The following is a 21,767-nucleotide window of genomic DNA, read 5'->3' as shown; positions in this document are numbered from 1 at the left end:
GCCCCTGACACTCGGCACGCCCTGCAGCCCCAACGATGCCCACACCTGTCCGAGGTCATCCTTCGCGGCAACCGCACAATGAATTCTTTCATACACAAACACAACCATATACTCAAGAAAGCAAACGACGAGAAGCGGGCAGAGAGCGTCGAACACACACGTCCACTCGCTGTGAGGCCGAAAGCAAAAGTGATTTGTTTACCTCCCAGTCGCGCGCGCGCGCCTGTCGGACAAGCAGTTAACTACCGAACCCCTTGTTCGAAAGCTTACGACCTATCCAGCTGCCGCTAGTACCTTCCTATTGTAAAAGGACCGAAGGTTTGTATGCCGTGTCGGAACAAGTATAATTTTTATTTAAGTAACTTACAGAGTAATTATGTAGCTGATTCCAACATTGCTAGGAGGTGGGATACATGGACTTATTCTACCCCAAGGCATTAATAAAGTATCAAGTTGAGAATACAAAAGATGCTTGCATTGATATATTTATATGACAAATCTTCTGTCCTTGTGGCCATACTCCACAGAGCCTCTTTGTCTCCCAGGAGAGCTCTCCAACCTAAATCAGATGCATCTGCATAAAGTTCAGCTCAGGGTTCTGAGGGAAAAAGGTACTTTCATTCTAGCAGCCTGTCTTCAGACCCCCAGCAAAGCAGGTGCTTCTTGATGTCTTGGATTATATACTTAAAACACAAACAAATCTGGTTACTTCTTTCTGTCCCACCTGGCTTGGAGAAAAAACTGTGGGACTCTCATATGGAGCCTCCCCAAGGAGACAAATTGCTTGATGGAGGCCAACTTCCCCAGGAGACTCATCCAATTGTTGGCTGAACTTGTCTACTGTTTGTAAATAGGACTCCATTCTTTTGGGGGATGGAAAAGCCAGAAAAAGAAGAGAATTGAGAATCATTCCCAAATATACTATCTGTTGAGATGGAACCAGCTGAGACTTCTGAAAGTTAATCAAAAGTCCTAAATCCCTTACTAAAAGAGAGTCTACTGTGGGTCCTCCGTGCAACGTTTCTTCAACAAGGAGTGAAGGAGTGAAGGTGTCAGTTGTCTAAATATGCATAGACCAATGTTGATGTCCATGAGATGAAGCCAACCAGCTAGAGGAGCAAGAACATGAGTAAAAATCAGAGAGGCTGGTTAAAGCCCCAAAAAATGGCCCAAAATTGAAAGACCTGGTTCAGAAAAACAAATCTGAGGTACTTTCTTGAGTCTGGATGTATGGGGACATGAAAGTTCACATCTTGTATGTCTATGGAGACCATCCAGTCCCCTTGACGAATGGATGCAAAATTGAGCGATTCGTCTCCATTCTGAATTTTGTCTTCTGTACGAAGACATTTAGAGTGCTGACACCTAATACCACTCTCCATCCTCCTGGAGACTTCCGGACCACATAGAGGCGACTGTCCTTCTGATTCTACATCTCATATTACTTCTTTTGCCTTTTTCTGGAGAAGGGTAGACACTTCCTCTGAGAGAGCAGATACCCTCTTTGAGCTTTCCAAGTAGGCTGTCAAGACATTGGGTTTCTTGACTAAGGGCAGATCTTCCATGAAAGGAATACAGTAGCCTTTCTTGAGCACCTCTACCACCCAATACTCAGTAAAACTTTACAAAAGTCGCACAGCCTATATCAGGCTATAAAATACACAAAAAATGTACTTTTTAAAATAATTTTAGTAAATATGCAGTAAATGAATATGCAAAAGCCTATGCAAACAGTAAAGGGGACCTTGTCGGTAAATAGGGGTTTTTGGATGGGGGGATACATAGATAAAAGTTGGACAGCCTATATCGCGTTAGAAAATACATGAAAATGTTATTGTTATAATACAATTAAGTTGTTCATACTTAACCTGGCAGATATATATATAGCTGTATTCTCCGAAGTCCGACAGAATTTCAAAACTGCGGCACACGCAGTGGGCGGCCAGATGGTAGTACCCATTCCCGCCGCTGGGAGGCGGATATCAGGAACCATTCCCATTTTCTATTCATATTTTATCAGTGCCACTGTCTCCTGAGGGGAGGTGGGTGGGCACTTAATTATATATATCTGCCAGGTAAGTATGAACAAACTTAATTGTATTATAACAATAACATTTTGTTCATGAAACTTACTTGGCAGATATATATATAGCTGAATCCCACCTTCGGATGGTGGGAAGAGACAGAATAGGATTTGTAGGAAACTTAAATTAAGTAGATGATATACACCTTGGTTTCCTCACCTGTTAGCAAAGTAGACTCTGTGATTACTGTCACTTCAGCCTGCTTGTGCTTAATCAGAGTTTGGCCAGCCAGGTGGGGAGACCTGTAGTGCTGGTGCGCTCTGGATGCTCTGTCAACGGTTGGGGACATGACCTCAATGTGACAAGAGCATAGAGCCATACAAATGAGGGCAACGAAGCAACTGACCACCACCTGACCAACTATCCAAGACCCCCTGAACACTAGGCTAAGAGATGGGAGGTCTTCACCAAAACCTCACCACAACTAAAAACTAACCTAAACCTAACTAAGGGATAGGGAGAGAGCTACCTTCAGCCCCCAAGACTGTGTCTGCAGAAACGTATGGCCCAAGAGAACAACAGTCCTCGTATATCGTTCTCACATCTCTCAAGTAGTGTGAGGCGAATACTGAATTGCTCCTCCAAAAGGTTGGCGTCAAGGATGTCCTTGATCGACATGTTTCCTTTGGAAGGCAAGCGAGGTTGCGACAGCTCTGACCTCGTGAGCTTTCACTCGCAAGAGCTCAAATCGATCTGTGTGGAAGACGAATGAGCCTCTTTAATGACGTCCCTCAGAAAGAACGCCAATGCGTTCTTGGATAATGGTATATCGGGTCGTTTCAAAAACGAACACCAGAGATTATCTGAGGGACCTCTTACTTCTTTATCTTGTGGACATAAAAACTTTAGAGCCCTGACAGGGCACAGGACTCTCTCCGGTTCTTGGCCCACAAGGCTTGTCATACCCTTGATTCAAAGCTCCTTGGCCAAGGGTTCGACGGGTTTTCATTCTTTGCTAAGAAAGTGGGACTCAAAGAGCAGACAGCATTGTCCCCTTTGAAGCCCACTCTCTTACAAATGGCCTGAATTTCGCTACTCTCTTCGCCGTCGCCAGAGCAGTTTAGGAAAAGAGCCTTCTTCGTCAAGTTCCTAAGAGACGCTTCATGTAGAGGTTCGAAAGGACTCGACATTAACAGTCTAAGGACTAAATACAAGTTCCAAGAAGGAGGCCTCGCCTGAGGTATCTGGATGTCTCAAATGATCTCAGGAGATCGTGAAGATCCCTGTTATCAGACAGGTCTAGTCCTCTGTGACGGAAGACTGCCGACAGCATACTCCTTATATCCCTTGATGGTCGGACAGCCAGCTTCTGTACATTCCTTAAAAATAGCAGGAAATCGGCTATCTGGCTCACAGAGGTATGGAAGAGGAAATTCCCTCCTTTCTACACCATGCCCTGAAGGAAGCCCACTTCGACTGGTAAACAGCTCTCGAGGACGTTCTCCTAGCATTGGCGATCGCCTTTGCAGCTGCTTTAGAAAAACCTCTCGCTCTGGCCAGCTTTTCGATAGTCTGAACGCAGTCAGACCCAGAGCGGAGAGGTTTTCGGTGATATCTTGCGAAGTGGGGCTGTCTGAGTAGATCTTTTCCTCCAGGGCAACGTCCTCGGAAAGTCTATGATGAATGACATTACCTTGTGAACCATTCCTTCGCGGGACAATCGGGGCGATCAGGGTCAACCTCGTCCCCTCCGATGCCGCAAACTTCCTTACTACTTCCCCCATGATCTTGAATGGCGGGAAGGCATACAAGTCAGGTTCGTCCAGTCCCAGAGCATGAGCGTCTATCGCGACTGCTCCCGGATCCAGCACAGGGGAGCAATAAAGAGGCAACCTCTTTGTTCTCGACGTCGCAAATAGGCCGACTAACGGACACCCCACCCCCACAGTCTCCAGAGCTCTCGACAGACGTCCTGGTGCAACGTCCATTCCGTCGGCAGGATCTGATCTTGTCGGCTGAGAAGGTCTGCTCTGACGTTCTGGACTCCTGCGATAAATCTCGTCAGGATCCTTATCCGTCTCGCATCTGCCCACAGGCAGAATCTCCCTCGCTAAATAAAAAAAGAGGACGGGAGTGTGTACCTCCCTGCTTCTTTAGGTACGCAAGGGCTGTGTGGTTGTCCGAGTTGACTTGGACTACTTTCTCTGCAACCTTTTGTTGGAAGAACTGTAGCGCCAGAAAAACCGCCGCTAGTTCCTTTACATTGATGTGCCAGGACACCTGTTCCCCCCTCCAGGTGCCTGACACTTCTCCCCCTCCCAGTGTTTGCTCCCCATCCCGACACCGAGGCGTCGGGAAAACAAAAACACTAGGTCTGGGCTTTCAGAAGCTTTAGGGACAACCCCTCTCGAAAACTTCCGAGGATCTAGCCACCATCTTAGATGGTTCTTCACACCGATTTGGTGATGAAAGGGTCACATTCAGATCCTCTCTGACTCTCCATTCGTCTGCTAAGAAAAACTGGAGAGGTCTGAGGTGTAGTCTTCCCAGGGAAAACAAACTTTTCCAGCGAGGAAATGGTTCCCAGCAGACTCATCCATTCCCTCGCCGAGCAAGCGTCCTTCCCCAGGAAGGCCGAAACTCTCTCTAAGCCTTGCAGCTGTCGTTCCTGGACGGAAACGCTCGAAAAGCCACTGAATTCCATTGAATCCCAGATACACGATTTTTTGGGACTGTGTTGGGGTCAGATGCGAACTTTTCGAGGTTGACCAGAAAGTCCCAGGGACTTCGCCAAGGCCAAAGTGAAGTGAAGGTCCTTCAGACACCTTTCTTCTGACGATGCTCTGATCAGCCAATCGTCGAGATACAGGGACACTCTATTCCTGCAGAATGTAACCATCTCGCTACGTTTTTTCATGAGCATGGTAAATACCATCGGAGCCGTGCTTAACCGAAACAAAGGGCTCGGAATTGCCAAACTTTGTCCTTAGCATAAACCTCAGAAACTTTCTTGAAAGAGGGTGGATAGGCACGTGAAAGTATGCGTCCTGTAGGTCCAAGGACACCATCCAGTCGCCCGGTCTTAAGGCTCCTAGAAACCGACTGAGGTGTTTCCATCTTGAATTTTTTTCTTTTCTACGAAAAGATTCAGGCTGCTTACGTCCAAGACTGGACGCCACCCGACCCCGACGACTGCTTTGGTACCAGGAAAAGTCTGTTGTAGTATCCTGGTGACCCCGGTCTAAGACCTGCTCCACCGCTCTTTTCATGATCATTTGATCTAAAAGATCTAAAAGAACCTGATGTTTTCTCCCCTTGATACGACGGGGAAAGATCTCTGGGAGTCGTAGAAAGAGGAGGAGGGTCCACAAAAGGGGATCTTGGTACCCCTGTTCCACTATCTTGAGGACCACGCATCTGTATCTCTCTCTCTCCATGCACCCGCAAAGAACTTTAGCCTGGCTCCGACAGGCATCTGAAGGACTTTCTTCTCACTTAGAGGATTTAGGTTTGAAGGAACCTCTTCCTCTTGCAAGTCCTCTCCCTCGAGGAGCAGCTCTCGAGGGAGGCGCGCTACGAAAGGGTTTAACCTTCCTAGGAGGTTCGTCCCGACGACGACGTGGTAGGGACTGCGGGACGTCTTGAAGACTGGGCCAAGAGATCCTGGGTAGCCTTCTCTGTAGGCTCACTGCCAGGTCCCTTACCATAGCCTGGGGGAAGAGATGGCTCGAAAGAGGTGCAAAGGAGAAGCTGCTTTCGCGATGCAGAAACCAGGACCTCGCTGTAAAATTGCAGAAAAGCGCTCTCTTCTTGAGGAAAGCAGTGCCGAAATTAGACACTAACTCTTCCGACCATCCCTGACGGCCTTGTCCCATGCATGACAACACATTGGACAGCTCCCCCAGACTCAAAGAATCATGGACTCCTAGATTGAAGATCCAGGGACTCCTAGGCACCAGTCTAGGAAGTTAAAGACTTCCAGAGTCCTTTAACAGACCTTTCATGTGATGGTCGATCTCCGTTGGTGTCCATGAAATATTAGCGGACGATAAATTAAAAAGGATCTCTTTCTGGGCGTCTACCAGACTAGCAAAGTCCCCTTGGGAAGAAGACGGGATCTTAACTCCTACGTTCAGCTTTGGTTCTCATACCAAATTGCTCCGCCTTTCCCACTGAGTCATTGAAATGGGGGGGGGGGTAGGAAGGGCGAAAGTCGACTTGCCCTGATCCTTCCGACGTTCCATCCAATCCTGCAATTTCTTGAATGCTCTCTTAGTTGGACAAGGAAGTCTTCATCTCCACCACTTCCGAAACCTTGCCCGACTTCGAAGACGAAAACTGAGAGGGAGGAGACTTAGGAGCTGCAGGCTGGAACTTCTCACCAAACAAAGAACGTAAAAGACGAACCAGCACCTTGTAGTCGGAAACCGACGAAACTGACGGCTGTTCTTCCTCCACTGAGTCCGCCGGACTACTAAGCTCTCCTTCCTCCCGAAGAGGCAAAGGAGATTGAACCTCTGGAGAGGGCGTGGCGCCCAACGGGTCCAGCCTTCAACAAAGGCTTTCGAGGAAGACTAAAATCAGCCTCTTCAAAGCGACCGACCTTCTGTCGATCTTTCGAGCTCGAACCACGAAGAGCGTCCTGACCGCGCTGCGCGTCAAGAGAGGTTACTCTAGTCTCTCTCGAGGAGCGTCCTTACGTTTCACGCTCAAGCGTCCAGCTTTCGCTTTCAAAGCGTCCTTCTGAGCGCTCTCGAAAGCCTTCTCCACAGGCAAAGCGTCAAGCAAAACATCCCGACGATAGTCTTCCAAAGCGTCCTGCCGAGCGTCTTCAAAAGCGTCCTCCAAGGCGTCCTGTCGAGCGTCCTCAAAGGCGTCCTGACGTGCGGGCGGAGACAGAGACGAACGAGGAGACGGAGAAGGAGACTGCCTCGTCCTCTTGACAGGCAGTCTAGCGTCCTTCCTACGTTTAGGCTCAACTGCTGCTGGGCGAGTCTTCCGAGCCATTAAGGCCGACAATTGGTCTTGAAGCGACGCAAGAATACTCTTCGTAGGTGAAGAACCGAGAGGAGGTGAAGGGCTGCGCCTGCAAAGAGAAGACGAGGGGCGGGGGGACGCCTCCTTCCTTCTCAAAGGTACAGCAACCTGCCTCTCCGAGGCGCGAGAGAAGCGCTTCTCAGCGTCGTCCTCGGACGACGTCCTACCTCTCTTCTGAGGAGGAAACGCGTCATACGACGCAGGCGAAGACCGCAACGAGAGCGGAGAGAGGGGACGTAAAGCGTCCTCCCTAGGAAAAGCCTTTTCAACGGACGCGAGTCACTCCGAGCGCTCCACCCCTTGCGCAGGGAGGGCGCCTCGGAGGACGAAAAACAGTCCTTAAGGATGCGAGCCTGAGCACGCTCCTTGGCAGCCTGGGAAGAAGCAACAGGTCCTGCCGAAGGACGCCAGATCGTGGGGAGCCCCCGTAACCCTCTGCGGCTTTCGACATGCCCACTCCCTGAGTTCTGGGAGTCCGACAGAGGTCTAGACCTTGTGGCATTATGGGGCCGATCTGACGCCCCCTCCACAACACTAGGGGCACGATCACACACTTTACTCGAGCCGTTTTCAAGGGCCAACACTTTGGACTCTAGAGTGCGTAATGACTCTAGAATCAGAGAAAGGGCATTACCTTCTCCAGACACAGAACTAGGGCCCTCAGGCAACAACCACAGATTAGGTGAAGCAAATTCTACTGGTGTTAGAATAGGAGAAATGTTACTTCCCTTACCTTTCGTAGAACCGCTCTTGGAGGAAGCCCTCCTGATCCTATCGCGCTCCAACTTACGGCGATAGGATTCATACACCTTCCATTCATCCTCAGTCAAACTTTTGCATTCAATGCAACGATCAACCAGCAAACAAACATGCCCCCTACACCCCATACATACTGTGTGGGGGTCTACCGATGATTTCGGTAGCCTCACCTTGCAATCACTTCTCACACACACTCTGAAGCTCACTGAACTTGATCCCGACATCACGTTCATAGAAAAGCCAATCCAAAATCCAAAAACAGTCCACTATTGCGTATGCCAATCCAACAATCCAGAGGTCAAAACCAAAAGTCAATCCAGATACTTATAACGAGTCAAAATCCAAAAATCCTGGGCGGAGGTCTGTAAACAGGTGTTTACCGACCGGCGACAAAAAAATATGAATAGAAAATGGGAATGGTTCCTGATATCCGCCTCCCAGCGGCGGGAATGGGTACTACCCCACTGGCCGCCCACTGCGTGTGCCGCGAGTTTTTGAAATTCTGTCGGACTTCGGAGAATACAGCTATATATATATCTGCCAAGTAAGTTTCATGAACAAAATCATATTTTTTTACTTAATTTTCTTGAAACGGTAAGCGGGACACTGTTGGGAAACGGGTTTTTGGTTGGGGGGAACAGAGACAGTGGGAAATACCACTAAGAAATCCATGAACATGGCTGTCTGGCTGACCTGCCACTCTACATACAAGGGACTACAACATTCCGGTAGTCACCCTAATGTACCTATGGACACCGCTAGCCTAGGCTATTGCTTACCTACCTAAGAAACATACTATACTCGTTTTTTTTCATCTGTCCATCCGCCAGTGGTGTTTTTTTGTATGGTAACACTGCGTCCCGGGTTTGAAATAGTTACGCTGTGTAAGTTTTAGGTAAATAAAGGATAACTGGTTGTACATTTGCAACTGAAAAGTGTTTTAATAATTTACTGTATGCGAATTACACCGTTAATATTCGAAATAGGATATTGTTATTATTCTCGAATGTAAGCTGCCTTTCCGGGGTGGCGAATGGAACAGCCAGACGCAAATTCCATCAAACAGATGCTAAACCAAGTTACGTCATATCGTATCTGGCTGAAACGCACTTTATAAAAATTAACAGTACATACCTGATTATACCTTAACGTATAATGAAGTAATACGTTGACATCTTGCCGTAGCGAACAGCGAGAGAAGCAATTTCCCGCACTGCGTCTGGCTGTTCCATTCGCCACCCCGAAAAGGGAGCTTACATTCAACAATAATAACAATAACCTATTTCGAATATTAATGGTGTAATTCGCATACAGTAAATTATTAAAACACTTTTCAGTTGCAAATGTACACCCAGATATCCTTTTATATACCTAAAACTTACACGTAGCGTGACTATTTAAAGCCCGGGACGCAGTGTTACCATACAAAACCCCACAGCCGGATGGACAGATGAAAAAAAACAGAGTATAGTTATTCACAGGCTGACCCAACAAACCAAATCAAACTGGGCATAATCCTAGGTCTATAATTGGTTGGCCTGGATCAAATTTAGATAAGAGAATATGATAGGTTAATTAGAAAAACCTGCACATTTGCAGTATCCAGAACCTAGTCAGTGCATGCGCAAATGCCTTTCACCCACCCTTCGAAATGCCCCTGACCGTAACGATGTACTGCAGCGATCAGACTTGCGTGTCACCAGAAACAACTACTGGGGACTTAAGAAAAATCACGTCTGGTAGCAAATTTGTGTGATCATGAAATTGTCGTATTTCGGTCGGATAAGATATAGGCTGCGCAACCTTTGAAAGTTTTAATGACGTTACCATATATTGTAAAACTATAGGTAATAACCTCACATAACCAAACCAAACATTATCTACTTGAATAACATTACCACAATAAATGATCAAGGCTGCATACATTAACTACAGTAATAGTTACAGGTTATAGGCCTATACTGTGTAACAGCCAGTATATATATTAGAAGTTGACATTACACATTTAAACAGCAAATCAAAATACATACCAAGTGATGAATACAATTCCTTCATTATGTAATAGCTTACATAACCATAAATAATTAAGCCAGGATGGGACAGACTGAATTAAAATACAATAGCATAGGTATACCATAACCTATGATAAGTATACTATTTCCAAACCTTCTAGTCGTTTTAAGCATTTCCTCCTATGCTGCCATTTGTACTTTACTGGAAGTGACCGCATTTATTCCTTTTTAATCCGTGAGCTTAGCGCAACAGTAATCTTGGTTTGATCCTACTCTCCAATACATCCATACCACATCCCCTTAGGGTATTTGGACTTTAGGATATGATAAGATCAATAGAAAGAGTGCAAAATATCATTGTAACTTATAACAAGACATTTGCATAATTTCATTTGCAATTATTGAGGATGGAAAGAAAAGGAGTATAATAGACAACTGCGACTCCAGCCAATGCTTTTTTTTCTTCTTCTTCCTCACATCACATTATCAAAAGCTTTGTTGTTTCTGAGGAAACTCAAGTTGAACCCTCTTTTTGATCTTTCTTAAGATAATCGCTAGCTCCTCTTACATTGACCATGAGCCTGCCTGCCTCTCTCTCTCTCTCTCTCTCTCTCTCTCTCTCTCTCTCTCTCTCTCTCTCTCTCGTGTGTGTGTGTGTGTGTGTGTGTGTGTGTGTGTGTTGTGTGTGTGTGTGTGCCTGCTTGGAAAAATTCTGCACTGAGTATTTTCCAAATAATTTTCTCCTTTCATTAATTAACAATATATATATTTTTTCTTTTATGCAAATAATGTACTCACACTTCACTGCTTGCTTTGTACTTTAAAATACACTACACAATCCGGTATTATTTTAACCCTCTTAAGCCGGAGCCCTAAAAATCAAAACGTCTCCCGTATGCCGGGCCTGGTTTGGAGTGAGCGCGGAAGTGGAAAAAATAATTTTTTCAAAAAATTACAGCGCGCGTACTTTTGAAGATTAAGAGTTCATTTTTGGCTCCTTTTTTTGTCATTGCCTGAAGTTTAGAATGCAACCATCAGAAATGAAAAATAATATCATTATCATATGTAAATAATGCGATATATGGTAGCGAAAAAAAAAAATTCATACATAATTGTATTCAAATCACGCTGTGCAGAAAACGGTCAAAGCTAACCAGTTACTTTTTTTTGCGTTGTATTGTACACTAAATTGCGATCATTTTGATATATAATACATTGTAAAACAATAAAATTAACACCGGAAAAATATTATCACAAAATGATGTACGAATTCGTAACGCGCGGACGCAAAAAAATATTTTTTTCAAAAATTCACCGTAATTCTAAATAATGTTCTAGAGACTTCCAATTTGTTTCAAAATTAATACAAACGATTGAATATTACGATACTGTAAGAGTTTTTGATTAGAATTGCAGATTTCGACCATTTCGGACGAGTTAAATTTGACCGAATGTCGAAATTTTAATATATATATTTTTTCATATGCACATATTTCGAAGATGGAAAAAGCTACAACCTTCAATTATTTTTTATTGTATTCTTCATGAATTTGCGCACATTTTGATATATGAAACTCTATAAAAAGGCTATAATATGAAAAGGAGCAAATATTAGGATAATGCCATGTACGTATTTCGGAGATCGCGGCCGCGAATCGGCGCGCGGAGTGAAGGTAAATATATTTTTCAAAAATTCACCATAAATCACAATATTGTTTTAGAGACTTCAAATTTGTTTCAAAATGAAGAAACATGACGGAATATTACTAGGCCGTAAGAGTTTTAGCTTACAATTGCGTTTTTCAACTATTTCGGTAGAGTCAAATTTGACCGAACGTGGTTTTTTTTCTATTTATCGTGATTTATATGCAAATATTTCGAAAAAAGAGAAAAGCTACAACCTTCAATCATTTTTAGTTGTATTCTAAATGAAATTGCGCACATTTTCATATATAAAACTTTATGAAACAGCTAATTTTAAATGGTGCAAACATTTCGACAATCGCACAAAAAAATTCTGATTTTTTCGGAAGAGTTACCGCGCGAACGTAATTTTTTTTTTTTTCATAAATTCACCATAAATCAAAATATTGTGCTAGAGACTTCCAAGTCGTTGCAAAATGAAGGTAAATGATTGAATATTACTAGAATATAAGAGTTTTAGCTTACAATTGCGTTTTTCGGTAGAGTCAAAGCTGACCGAAAGTTGAAATTTTTGCACTTAACGTTATTTTTATATGAAATATTTCAAAACTGATAAAAGCTACAACCATGGGTTGTCTTTTGTTGTATTGTGCATGAAATTGCGCACATTTCCATATATAAAACTTTATGTAACGGCAAATTTAAAAGGGTGCAAACATTAGGACAATCGCACGAAAAAATTTATCGGAAGAGTTATCGCACGAACGTAAGGAAAAAGTTTTTTCATAAATTCACCATAAATCGAAATATTGTGCTAGAGACGTCCAATTTGTTGCAAAATGAAGGCAAATGATTGAATATTACTATAATATAAGAATTTTAGCTTACAATTGCGTTTCTCGACCATTTCTGTAGAGTCAAAGTTGACCGAAGGTTGAAATTTTTGCACTTATCGTTATTTATATGAAAATATTTCAAAATTGATAAAAGCTACAATCATGAGTATTTTTTAGTTGTATTGTGCATGAAATTGCGCACATTTTCATATATAATACTTCATGTAAAGGATAATTTAAAATGGTGCAATAATTATGTCAAAGTGACGAAATAATTTCCGAGATGTGTCACTGATACTTTTTAGTGCGATAAGAAAGAAATTCGCGCTTGCGCGCCTGCGTAGCGATTGTAAACAAAACAACGCCTTGATCCGTGAACTCCCAGCATCCCCCAAGGCGCGTGATACAAAAGTTTTCGGCTGGTAGGCCTATAGTATTTTTCGGGAATTTTTTTAAAAAAAACTTTTTTGAGCCGACGTATGATACGTCCAATCGGCATACGGGAGACATTTTGACTCGACGTTTAATACGTCCAATCGGCGTAAGAGGGTTAATCAATTAATAGAATAGAGATTTTTTATTCCCATATTCGTCATTTTCTTGTCTGAATTCGACTTCTAATACATGCCCCAAGGGCAGCTTAGCTAGGTCTTTAATCCTTTAAGAGAAGCGGCAACATAGCATTACCCAGCGCAATATGTAAGAAATGTTTTCATGATCAAATAAAATCTGTAAATGATTATGTTAGCATTGTTTAGTCTGTAGTGCTTTCAAATAATAAATTGATCAAGAGAAAGTTGAATTTGGCAGCGCCACTTCCCACCCTTGCCTGCCCAAAACGACAAGGAGGTTTGGAAATACTACCTAGGTAAACCTAGCCTAGGTTTAGCCTAATATGGCCTACAGGATAAGTCCCTGGTTAGGTATTACAAAACAAACCTACCATTTTTTTTTTTTTTTACTGGTTAGGTAGACTATTAAACCTAGGAGGTATAACTGATTCACTAAGGTAGATTCTCGGATGAGCCTTATTCTTACGAGACGTTTGTTTGGTGGCTGCTGATTGGCTGGTACCGGGAGGTAGGCAGCTCCCAGCCAATCAGCGGCCGCCAAACTAACGTCTCGTAGGCATAGGGCTCAACCAAGAATCTACCTTAAGTGAACCAGTTATAGGTAGGTAGTACTACTTACTAGGTGTAAAACAAATTTAGCCTTTTGGGTAATACCCTACCTAGTAGGTACCTAGTTACTTAGATACAGTATTACATGTTTACTGGTTAGCAATTACTTAACAATGGCTATTAGGTAATACCATATTTATAATGGTTAGCCCTAGGTATTACGAAACAAAATCACCTTATTTACAGTACTCGCTACCTCCCTAGGGCGAAACAAAATGACACTACTTTGACGATAACAACTTCGACAACAAGCAGTAGCTAGCTACTACCTATAGGAAAGAGGTCAGGGGCACAAAGAGAACTACTATAATTAAAATATCCTACGACAACCAGGTAAGCTACAGGTAGGCTAAGGTCAGCCTGGACAACATCACAACATTGACGTTTGTTTTGTGACTACTAGGTACTAGCTATAGGGCTAGGTAGCTAGTAGTATAAGCCCGTAATCTCATGACTGAATTAATTATCCTCTGTAATACCCTACCTTCTAGGCTCTTTGTCAAAATCTCCACTTATTACATCCACAAGCCTGCAATAATAGCATAGTGCCTTTTGTACGGGCAATTGTCTTCACCAATCAAAAGTAAACAATTACTACATCTTCTGCCACCGACTCGTTTCAGGGACCTGAATTCCTACAGCTGAGACGGGAAGAACTGGGCGGCGTTCAAGAAATGCTCACATAGACGTCCGAAAAAAGCCCGACGTTCGCTATCAATATATCATTCGTGTAATGTACGGCTGGAACGCGTCCTCGTTCCCCGAACAGATGTCTCAATTGCAAACTGATAAAAGAAGTTTATTATGAACACAACCTCAAGTAAAATAACGGCACTATACCGTACCACTGATCTCCTTTCTGAAATGTCGTAGAATGCGCTGCGATAAACTATTTCAAATATTTCTTCTCAACCTTGCCAACCTCTTCCTAAGGAGAGTATCATGGAACTAAATGTGAACTTTAGCTACAAGACTGAAACCGAAAATATCCAGTTCAGCTATATGTATACCCAATAATCCAATTTGGATCACGATTACTCAACATTCCTGAGATTTTTAGAATATGTGTACACTTCTTTGAAACGTGCATTCTTTCTTTCTTTTTTTATTCGCATATGTGGTCTTCAGTCACTCTTCTCGTTGCGTCATGAAACATGGGACTTTAACACATTTATAATATATATATATATATATATATATATATATATAATTATATATATATTATATATATATATATATATATATATACGTAAGTCGAAGAAATGGAAGAGTAATCACACCCTTAAATTCTCGCTCTCCCTGACTACGCCACACACACATTTTATATATATATATATATTATATATATATATATATTATATATATATATCATATATATATATATATATATATATATATATAGTCGAGAGAGAAGAGAGAGAGAGAGAGAGAGAGAGAGAGAGAGAGAGAGAGAGAGACAGAGAGGTAGAGAGAGATAGAGAGAAGAGAGAGAGAACGAGAGAAGAGAGAAGAGAGAGAGAGAGAGAGGAAGAGAGAGGAGAGAGAGAGAGAGAATTTAAGGGTGGGATTACTATCATTTTCCTTGTCTGATTTTTTAATAAATGTGTTAAAGTCTTACGTTTCATGACGCAACGAGAAGAGTGACTGCAGACCACATATGCGAATAAAAAAGAAAGAAAGAATGCACGTTTCAAAGAAGAGTAGACATATTCTAAAAATCTCAGGAATGTTGAGTGTTCGTGATCCACATTGGATTATTGGATATACATATAGCTGAACACTATCACGAGCGGTAGTTCCGGTAAAGAAACTCAGTGGTTACTGCCGCATTACCACTTCAACTTTTTAATTACTAACGAAAAGCCTGTACAAAAGAGCTTCCACAACATAGCCACTTCATAAATCTACGCAAAATCTCCTCAGCAGCACGTCAACGCCCGTGCATATACACACACTGCTCCATTTTCCAACTCATTTACTGGCTTTTACAGTTTCTTATCAGTGTTTCAAATAAACACCACGTGTATCACTTGTCGATATCAACCATCCCACACTCTATTCGCCTCCCATTTGCACCAAAATCTACTGTCCTGTTTCTGTCGTCTCACACCACTCTAGTCAACAAGATACTTAACCACGGAAGCACTTTTACACCTGATCATTCAGTTTCCCATTGATCTTCTCTGACACCTGAATTGGAGATGAACTCTGTGGTTATAAAGCTTCCGCAACATTAGTCACTTCAGTCGCCTTCCACATTTCTGCTCACGCTCTGCCCTTTCACTTTTTCTTGCTAGGAACCAAAACATCTATCTTCCTCTTCTTAAGCAAATCGACTATGATCCTTATTTCTCTTCTGCACCACAGTCATGAACATTCAAAATCACTCTTCCATAGGATACAGTGAATTAGAATCTTAGGCTACTATGACATTCCTGCTGAATATGTAAAGCTAATTGAAAGCACCTATGAACAAAGTAGATGTAAAGTTAATGTTGAGAGACTCGTGGATTTTATAATGAGACAGAAGGGACGGTTTAGATTGAAATAATCATAAAAACTTGAGAGAATTAGAATGAGAAGATGATACTCTCTTAACCAGCAAATCTTCACGAGAATGACAAAGCTTGCTAATAGGGATGATATCACACTAGATGGAGAAAAAATGAATGAGTTGAGGCTTTCAATATTATTTAGAAATAATGATATTCAATACTAGTTCTCTTGGGTTGGAATTTAGTGAGAAACTAAAGAAGGAAAATCAAACAACGGATAGGCTGAGTAATATTTGGAAATCAAATGCACTGAAGATTCCTAGGAAAATAAGATTACATATTAGACTAGCATGATTTGTATATATGAGATTCTGTCGATTCGACGATAAAGCAAAAAATATATAACCAGTCAGATGAGAGGATAGAGTGATAAGTAATTTTAGGGAAAATCCAAAAGTTCTATGTGTAGATGAGGTAATGAAAGGGACATAAGAAAGGCTTGAGCAATCCCATTTCACTACCCAGGAAAAACAGTTGACAGTGTTTAAGCTGGGCTCCTGTTGCTGTGGTCATCAGAAGAGTAGACCCAGTCATACTTGGATGACGACTGTGATACGGGAGGCTTGGGATAAGTGAAGATATCTGCCGAAGTAAAAGCACAAGAAAGACATGAGTGGCGGAATAAATGAGAATGGTCAAAGCAGAGCGGAAGACGAAGGGAGGTTACAAGATTAAACCCCCTAAAATGTATTAAGAAAAATAAATAAAAACTCGACCAGGAATACGGATTAAGTTCTCATCCACTGAAGACACCACCTCCTTGTCTGTTCCAGATCTTTGTTGAGACTAGCAACGCTTTCATTTTTACATGAAAGCAAAGAAGGCAGATAACTTCAACGAGATTTGCATCGTCTGTGCAGTATCATCTTTTTTTCTAGGACGAGACTCGGGTTACTAGGAAAGCAAAAACACAACAAAAGTCTCAAAATACTACCGTGAGGAAACCCCAATAAGGTAGATCTGTGCTCTATGAGAACACTATCATCGACGACAGCAGAAATTGTTAAAGCCAGCTCTCTGGATAACTGTGAATTAAATCTAGCAATTAAGTAGCCTCTGACATTCAAGTTACAGTTTTTGCAGTCCTGATCCTTATTATTAGCCAAGTAAACGGCAGCACTATAATCGATTAGAATACGCCCAGACTCTTATCCAGTACCAAGCCTGTCTAGGATATACGTACTATAAAAAAATAGCTAACGAGATCTACGTCTATTGTTGTTGCTACTTTAACAGTTCTAATACTAAAGTTAGAATCAACTCACCACCAACTCAGGGATTCCTTGATGGATGGTGATTGAGCTGTAATTGTAACAGTCAAAATTCCTATAGTTTCCCCCTCCCTGAAAATTGCTGTTTGGAGAACAATGGTGATAAAATGTTTGAAGTTTGCGAGAAAGTGCTCCGGAGTCCGGAGTAGTACTTTTTAAAAACTACGTTGAAAATTGCCTGGTGAATTATTAAGAACATACCTATATCTCTAATTCAACCCTGGAAGGCTTTTTGTCTTACAAGGTGCATTAGCGTTTAATTCTGGTTCTTTTAAAAGTCACTCGCGTGTCCTAGTGTAGATACTTTTGTTGTTGTTAAATTAACTCGTCTTTTGTTATATTTTATTACTTTATCTTGAACAGTGATTCGTTCTTACCTTTCAGTACCACTCTTCCAAAAATGTACCGTTGTTTATAGCCAGAACAATTCTCTAGAAACAAGTTCCTCATTCCAGGGTCCGATGATCATACATTTTTTTATTAACTTAGCCTCGTCAAGATAGGCACAAGATATAAAAGCAACTTTTTTTTTTTTTTTTCATTAACATCGCATGAATAGAATGGAATGCAGCTCCATGCTTGGCGCATTCTACCAATTAACTTCAAGATACATCGATTAATGTTACATGGAGATGTGTTTCTTTGAATTGACTTACTTGAGTTTTCTCTTTTTAAATTCAATTCTGCTCTGTTGTCCGGTTGAATGACAATGTTTCTTTAAAGAAAGTATCCTTAATCTAACGAACGTTACATGATGCCATTATTACTGAAGAGTAATTATGTTGTAATGAACAAAAACAACGAAGAGGTATGATTTATTCTTTTTCATAGACAAAACCGTACATAATAACAATGCAGACTTACCTGTAGCTTTCTTTCACTGGTAGGAAAGTTTGTCAAGATAAGAGACTTGACTGTAAACTAATCTGCATATCACGACAGCTAGCCTTTGTGACTGTAGTCTGCGTCATTTCTGGGAGAAGCCCGTTATCAGTGATTATTGTCTCACATGTAAATCTGTATTCTGTGATTACAAAATTACACAGATTCAACAAAACTGGGATATTATCATGCGTATTATTCTTATCACATCTAATCTATACCTGATGCATATGCCTTACACTGAAATTCATCAACTGCTGAATGAACTTTTAGAAAATCCTTAAATAGTAAAACGATATTGGGGAAGTTTAATTTCTAACGTTTATAAGTCTGGCGTAATGCATTCAAGACGGAAATAAAATATCGAAAGGTTACAGCCTGCTCCGGGCTGTAATAAATACTGTCGATGAAAAATATATTTGGTTTTTAGATAGAAAGTAGCGACTGAAAACCAATTTTATTTTACCATTGAATAACCTGACTTCCCTACTCAAGCTACCCCTTTGACCATTCCATCCCTCTTCTCGAAAGCGTAACAGTTCTTTGAGCGTTCCGTTGGAGAACCTTGCCTTCCCAATGCCAACAGCTCCTAGGCCTTTTTTGGCCTAGCCCTTCCTCCCTCTTCTACCCAATTTGGATTTCCTCACAAGACATTGAAGAATCTTGGTGCGTCTAGCTCTGATTACTGCCTCGATAACAACCACGGTCTTGATGACAGTACAGAACTTTCGTGTTTCGTAAGTCAGTCACATATATTTTAATAACTTGGTACAGTAAAATTTTTGCAGAATACATTGTTTGGACTCATGTGTACAATTAATACAGTGCAATATTAATTCTGCTTCATTCCCCCATTGGTGGCAGTTTTCAGTGCGCATCATAATAGGACTAATTTATTCAGTTTGCTGTATGGTACACAAGAGAAGGACAGCAACAGCAATGCTTACAGGCCTTGAGATGATCTAAAAGTTGTTCCGGAACGGAATACTCGGCGAACATTTAAAAAAGAGAGACTTAGTGTGCTGGACAGAAACTGTTACTTCCCTACTCACTCGGATGTCTGTTTAATTAAGTTCATTTTTGACCGAAGGGCAGACCTGGGTCACTCACGGAGGACTATTCACCACCTGTACAGGTTGGTGCGACTCTCGAAATAATAATCAAGAAGTCTAAATAGACCAAAAACGCCCAAAGGGCTCTCTCACAGGCTAAAAGCATGTATAGAGAGAGAAGTGACTTTGAATTTCAGGTCTGCCTAATCAAAATCAACCGTTCCAATGTCAAACCTCCCCACTACAGGCATAAGGAGGCCGTTCCAAGACCAGAAAGAAACAGCGCACTCCATCCATCAACTGTTTCCACCCATCGTTACCATGTTCACCTATTTCGCCTTGACAGGTGTTTACCTTTTGTGTGACTCTCATTTATTTCCGTTTTTGGGATTATTATCCTTATCCAAATGTGAGTTTTTATCATTAATCATTCCTTTTAGCCCATAGTTCATTTTGGAGTTTTCCTTTGGCCTAATACATACGTATTTCGTTGTTAATTGGCTTGTCAAGACTTTGTACTCATCCTGACCAAAGCGACGGCCATATTTGTTGTCAGCCATAATGAACTAGGGGGTTCGCTTATATTCCTATGTTCTAAAATAAGTTAGCCTAGCTTTTATATTATTTGTTGTGTGTTTTTTATTCATGTTTTACCTTTTCTAGACTGACCTAGGGTCAGTTTTGATATATATGTGTGTGTAAATTGCTTTGCGGGATGTGTTTTTTATCCCTTAATGAGAGGGTAGGCTATGGTTAGGTACCATCCTCCCCCACCCCGCCCTCCCCTTCCTTGAGGTGTGCTCCCCAGCTGGTAGCCCTCCCCTCTCGGTCTTCGGCCAGGGGTGTTTGGGGTACCGTTGGTTCTCCCCCTATCAGCCTTTTGATGGTGAGTAGGAGAACCCCCGTGAGTTATCTCGTCCTTCGCAGCAGCGCTGTCTCACGGAGGGTGCAGTACGATATACCTCTTCTATCCCGAACCAGGTATCTGTTCAGGATAGGTGGAAGAAGGCGGCAGGACCGCTTCCTTTGAATTGAGGGTGTATTTACTTGAGCGGCATACCATTTCATGATTGGTTTTTAGCAACGCGGCAGACATTCAGATTGCTAATGTCTGACGCGTTGGCTATTCCTCTTCTATCCTGAACCAGGTATCTGTTCAGGATAGGTGGATGAAGGCGGCAGGACCGCTTCCTTCGAGTTGAAGGTATACTTACTTGAGCGGCATACTATTTCATGAATGGTTTTTAGCAACGCGGCAGACATTCAGATTGCTAATGTCTGCCGCGTTGGCGATACCTGATCTATCCTGAACCAGGTATCTGTTCAGGATAGGTGGAAGAAGGCAGCAGGACCGCCTCCTTCGAGTTGAGGGTGTATTTGCTTGAGCGGCATACTATTTCATGAATGGTTTTTAGCATGCGGCAGATATTCAGATTGCTAATGTCTGCCGCGTTGGTGATATACCTCTTCTATCCTGAACCAGGTATCTGTTCAGGATAGGTGGATGAAGGTAACAGGACCGCTTCCTTTGATTTGAGGGTGTATTTACTTGAGCGGCATACTATTTCATGAATGGTTTTTAGCAACACAGCAGACATTCAGATTGCTAATGTCAGCCACGCTGGCGTTAATGACGCTTAGTGTGTATATATTTTTCTGTTGTGTGTTTTATTCATTCCCTTTTGTTGGGTTTGCAATGACACAACGTCCTGGAGACTGGACTTTATTACAGGATACTCGGGAGCCAACCGACTCGCAACAGCGTATACAGAATTGCCAATAACGGATGCATGCTCGGCAGCGCATGGCCGAAGAACATATCGTACACCTTTCTACAGTTTATATTGCTTTAGTCCATTTATCAGCCTTACCTGCCACCCCCGCCACCTTTTTTCATAGTAGCTGCAGGATTATACTGATTTCATTTTGCTGCGATTGCAGCGGCAGGACTTTGAAGGGATTGAATACCTTGATTACATATACCCTGCCGCCCCCCATCCCCCTTTTAGTAGCAGCTCTAGGATTGCCCTAGTTACATTTTGCTGCGGTTGCGGCGGCGGGGCTATAATTGCAATAATGCTTGTTGCTGTGTCGCCGCCTTAAGGTGTGCCGCCCTAAAGTGGGATGCCACCCATGGGCGGCAAAGGATTTATTGATGATTTAAACTCAATAGGAAATCCTTCTTCCAGAATGCCCTGCTGTGAATGCAATTCCGCCGCAACAGAGGACATAACCCACGACTCGTGCATGGAGCAATTTGTGGCAACTGTGATGGACTATAGGACAAGGCCCGTAATTTGGCCCAAACCGAAGACGCCATCATCGCTTTTAAAGTGCTTACTGATTGAATTTATGAGTGTGGGGAAAAACTGTTCATGATGTTCATCAGAATTTAAGACCCATACTGCGCCTGGATTTGACTCTTCCTGCTGGATCTCAATCCAGGTTAGGTAATTTCTTTGTCTTTGCTCAAAATGTTGATTTTTTAGGTTTAGTCTTGTTTACCTGAACTAT

The 21,767-nt window shown here is 42.3% G+C and overlaps 1 protein-coding gene across 3 annotated transcripts in view; it reads right to left on the bottom strand.

Moving 5' to 3' along the window:
• LOC135225615 (uncharacterized) overlaps positions 1 to 18,299 on the bottom strand; it is a 63,421-nt gene extending 45,122 nt beyond the window's left edge. Inside the window, exon 1 of one of the 3 annotated variants that reach the window (XM_064265037.1) lies at positions 18,184 to 18,299. The gene's annotated coding sequence lies outside the window, so the exon portion shown is untranslated. Of the gene's footprint in view, positions 1 to 13,977; positions 14,267 to 14,338; positions 14,430 to 18,183 lie in introns of those variants that run through there. The other 2 variants (XM_064265121.1, XM_064264960.1) reach the window with 2 other exon arrangements.
• Between the last annotated feature and the right edge of the window lie 3,468 nt (positions 18,300 to 21,767).

Source organism: Macrobrachium nipponense, chromosome 11 (assembly GCF_015104395.2).
Source record: "Macrobrachium nipponense isolate FS-2020 chromosome 11, ASM1510439v2, whole genome shotgun sequence".
NCBI classification, from domain to species: domain Eukaryota; kingdom Metazoa; phylum Arthropoda; class Malacostraca; order Decapoda; family Palaemonidae; genus Macrobrachium; species Macrobrachium nipponense.
Note: the sequence above shows the minus strand (reverse complement) of the source record. Positions and strands in the feature narration are given on the sequence as shown.